Genomic DNA, 4,755 nt, shown 5'->3' on the forward strand with positions numbered 1-4,755 from the left:
AAGTCCGGCCCACAAAGGAATTTCTTGCCCATATTTTTTTGATAGACTCAAGTATGCCCCATGATAGTCTCCCTTGAGTTTCAAGAAAATCCCTATTTTTTTTTTTTTTTACAGATTTTCGCAAATTTTTAAAGCGCTACCGTTTGGTCTTCCGATGGTCGTAGAAAAACTAATTGACCAACTTTTGCTCGTGGGAGTCAGTAGAGCATAATGCTTTTGGTTTCTTCCAAATCGGGCGAAAACTGTAGGAGGAGTATGTTTTGGTGACTGAAACAGTTTTTGCGAAGTAGCAAAAAATGTATCCTATCGCAAATGGGCGTGGCCTATCTCAAACGATGCAACTGACTTGTGGGCATCTGTGGATATAAAGTTTTTGACTGTCGGACTTTCGGTGCGGAAGTTACAGCCCAAAACGCCTTTTCCTTTGTTGTAGCGCCACCTAGTGGCCGGCATCTCTGAATTTTTTTGTCTGCGTACCAGGCACGGACCTGGATCTAGTCATGCAAGTGGCATGTCCCAACCCTTTACGGTTTGGGCTGCAGCACCAGTTTTACGCGGAGAAAAATAATAGGAAGAATAGGAATAATTCCTACAAGATCAATAGGGTTCCCTGCCCCGCAGGGCTTGGGAACCGCGTTGCTCTGCAAAACGCGGTCCCAGCCCTACTCGGGCTTGGCCCCCTAATAATAATAATCCCTACAAGAACAATAGGGTTCCCTGCCCCGCAGGGCTTGGGAACCGCGTTGCTCTGCAAAACGCGGTCCCAGCCCTACTCGGGCTTGGCCCCCTAAAAAAGCAAAGAAAACGCGTTTGGGCCTATAACTCCCACACCGAACATCGCACATTCAAAAACTTTACATCCCCGGATTCCGTGAAGCGAGTTGCCGGCGCCGCGGACGACGACGCCCGATCCCGAGTCGCGTGGGAGGCTTGGCCCCCGTTCACAACTGCTTGCAGTTCTAGTTCCTATTATTATTTTTCTCCGCGAGAAAGTGGTGCTGCAGCCCAAACCGTAAAGGGTTGGGACATGCCACTTGCATAGCTTATCCAGGTCCATCCAAGGAACGCAGACAAATGAATTCAGACATGCCGGCCACTAGGTGGCGCTACAACGGCAGAAAAACGCGTTTGGGGCTATAACTTCAGCACCGAAAGTCCGACAGTCAAAAACTTGACATCCACAGATGCCCACAAGTCAGCTGCATCTTTTGAGATAGGCCACGCCCATTTGCGTATATATACATTTTTCGCTACATCGCAAAAACTGTGTCAGTCACCAAAACATACTCCTCCTAGAGTTTTCGCCCGATTTGGACGAAACCAAAAGCATTATGCTCTACCGACTCCCACAAGCAAAAGTTGGTCAAATAATTTTTCTACGACCATCGGAAGACCAAACGGTAGCGCTTTAAAAATTTGCCAAAATCCGTAAAAAAAAAAAAAAAGAGGGATTTTCTTGAAACTCAAGGGAGACTATCATGGGGCATACCTGAGCCTATGGCCAAAATATGGGAAAGAATTTTTTATGTGGGCCGGACTTATTAAAAAAAAGAGTTTATCAATTTTTTTGCCTGTTTTCGCCATTTTCTAAGTCTTTCGGCGGGAAAATGGGAAAATTCAAAAAAGTGTCTTTACAATGGAGAGGATGACAATTTGATTTTGCTATAACTCCCCAACCGAACATCGCACATTCAAAAACTTGACATCCACTTGTTTGGTACATTGAGCTGCATCTTTCTATCTAACGTAGTTTTGCGAATGTCATCCATAGGGGGCGCCAAAACCACAAAAAGCAAAGGAAACGCGTTTGGGGCTATAACTCCCACACAGAACATCCCACATTCAAAAACTTTACATCCCCGGATTCCGTGAAGCGAGGGGCCGGCGCCGCGGACGACGACGCCCGATCCCGAGTCGCGTGGGAGGCTTGGCCCCCGTTCACAACTGCTTGCAGTTCTAGTTAATAATTGAATTTTACTTGAAGCTTTTCTATAATTGGATTTACCAGTAGAAATGTGTCTTAAAACTCATTATTAAGTCGGTTTAAGTTAGTGCATTTTATAATGCAGACGTTTTTAAGGCAACATTTTCACTGTTGATTTGATGTAGTAACTTAGGTTGTCTTCTTATAAATACAGGTGTTGCCTAGAGTTATGATAAACTTTCCCAACAGTTTGAAGAATATACACATTGATATAATGAGTTCCATTGTAAATTGCGCATTATTCAATGGGAAATTTGTTTTTCAAGGCCCTGCCATGCCTCAGTGCTTCTCATACAGAGATCAACATTGTTCAGTTTTGGTACAGCTTTGTAGTCTGGTGTGTCACTGTGGCTCTCGTGCACAATAATAAACTGCAGAGTCCTCTTGTTTCAGACTCTTCACCTCTAAGAACACAAGCATTCTGGAAGGGTCTTTGGTGATGGAAAACTGGCCTTGGACACTTTGGGCAAATATTGTGCCAGTTCCGCTATCAATGCGTCCGATCCATTCTAGTCCCTTGCCAGGTTTCTGACGGATCCAGTGCAGCCAAGACAGAGCAAGTCCTTCCACTTTACAGGACAAAGTGACTCGCTCTCCAGCTCTGCTGACCACTGGCTCTGAGGAGGTGAGGGACTGGCCCTGAGCAGCTGAAAAAGACACAGTGTTTAGATGACAGGGAGCCAGCAGACTTTCTCCTCCTCTGCTGTACACTGGACTTCACTCACCTGAAATGAGAGCCAAGAGGAAGAAACATAGTAAAACTGTCATGGTGGGAGCTTGAATGAGTCTGCAACTGCAATGGCAATGATGAAGGATATATATTGTGCAGGCAGAATGGGTGGGGATGAAGCATCACTGTTTGAATTTGCATTTTACCAGTTGGACATTGTGGAGATACAGTGTTGATACATCAAGACTTAATCTATCAGAAAATACTTTTTAGGATTCTTATTTTTTTAGAAATATGTGGTCATTGTGAGAGAGAGTAAGAATGTGTGGTGTGTAGTTAATAAGAACATATGTATATACATTCCATCTTTAGTTGCACACTTTAATTTCCAAACTCATTGATCACCTCAGTGAGGTGGTTTATTGCCAAGGAAGAACAAATCTGATTAAGGAAAAACTTTTCTCAAAGAGTCCAAAAAATGAAATAGTATCCAATACCAGTCTCACTTATCTATTCAGGTTTCAGCATCACGTCTCAGAAGAAAAACAATAAACAGCAGTTCAGGCTTCTAGCTGTTTATCTGTAAAACGATATATGATATCACTGCTGACCCAGCATCTAAAATGTTCTAAAACTATAGGACACTCCAGGGTTTGAGTCGGATCAGTGACCCGTTGTGATACAGGAGGGACAGACTGCCATCTAGTGGTTTTATTTTGAAAACTACAAAATAGTTTTTCATTCACCTAGTGTGGGAAAAATGTATTCCAATTCATTTGGCTGAAATTTGCACAAGCAGTATTTATTTTATTTACAGTGATTTCAGTAGATCCGTATCCTTGAATATTTTCTGAGCAAGTGATTACTAAAGTAAGACGGTTTGTGTGTATGTAATGGTTACTGATGTTGGTCCATGATCATCTTTCCCAGTTTTCAAGAATTATAATGACCAACGAAAAGAAAAAAGAAAATTCTTTCTTAGGATCTATCAGCCAGTGTGGATGAATGCTGTAGGATTTTGTACAGCTGCTCCACCGTCTCCAGTCACTGTGGCTCTCGAGCACAATAATAAACAGCAGAATCTTCAGTCTTCAGACTGTTCATCTGCAGATACAGCTGCTCTTTGCTGTTGTCTCTGGAGACGGTAAACCGTCCTTGGACTGACTGAGAGTAGTAGATGCTGCCACTGCCACTGCTGATATAAGCAATCCATTCCAGTCCTTTTCCAGGAGCCTGTCTGATCCAGGCCATCTCATAGCTGCTGAATGACAATCCAGAGGTTGTACAGGTCAATCTGTGGGATTCTCCAGGTTGTTTAACTGCTGGTTCAGATTGTGTCAGAGTCTGACCATCAACACCTGCCAAGATAAGAAAACAAGTTAAATAAGCTGGTGACACAAATAATATAAATGGGAAATTAAGATCAGTGACACTCTTCACCTGCCAAGCAGAGAGTTAAAAGCAGCAGTCCTGTCCTATAGTCCATCATGTTAAACTGTGTGTCCACTGTTCTCTGTCCTATTCTCTGGAGTCATATAAGATGGAAGACATCTGAGTTTTGCATTGACTCCTCCTCACAGGGAGCAACTGGATTGGACTGGTGACTTTACATTGCTGTATTGACTGCCTCAGATGAGAGATTATTGTGTTTTTGTTTTCAGTCTCTACTGAAAACTAATTGTCATAGTGTTTCTTCTTTATTTTATCCTCCCAATATTTTGTAGTGATTTTCTTAAATGATAATCAGATCCTACAATTGATATTGTTCATCCTTGTCTGTGAGTCACATCGTAATATTTCAATACATTTGTTTACATAGCAAATTCATTTTCCAAAGCACTGTATGGTATAATTGTATGGGTTCAACCAACAGGGACTTGAAAAGGTGAGATTTTCGAACAATTGTGAGGCCTACCTGAAAATCCAAAGCAGGAAGTATCACTTCACAGTATATGGGAGAGAGATATTAACTTTACAAGGATTTAAAAACGAGCAATAAAGCCTACACAGTTCAAGGGCACCAGGTAATGGTGAAATATGAATTCCCTTAGTGTATTAAAACCCTGGCAGCAGCATAGTTGTGAAGTGTATTTTATAAATG

At 42.4% G+C, this 4,755-nt stretch overlaps 1 gene segment (V, D, J or C); it reads right to left on the reverse strand.

Moving 5' to 3' along the window:
• Nucleotides 1-2,326: 2,326 nt before the first annotated feature.
• On the reverse strand, nucleotides 2,327-2,752 carry LOC307263403 (immunoglobulin heavy variable 3-74-like). The segment is given in 2 exons: nucleotides 2,710-2,752; nucleotides 2,327-2,631 (listed from the first exon to the last, which is right to left on the reverse strand).
• Nucleotides 2,753-4,755: the final 2,003 nt, after the last annotated feature.

The sequence above is a fragment of the Ammodytes marinus genome (assembly GCF_949987685.1).
Source record: "Ammodytes marinus genome assembly, chromosome: 16".
Lineage (NCBI taxonomy): Eukaryota > Metazoa > Chordata > Actinopteri > Uranoscopiformes > Ammodytidae > Ammodytes > Ammodytes marinus.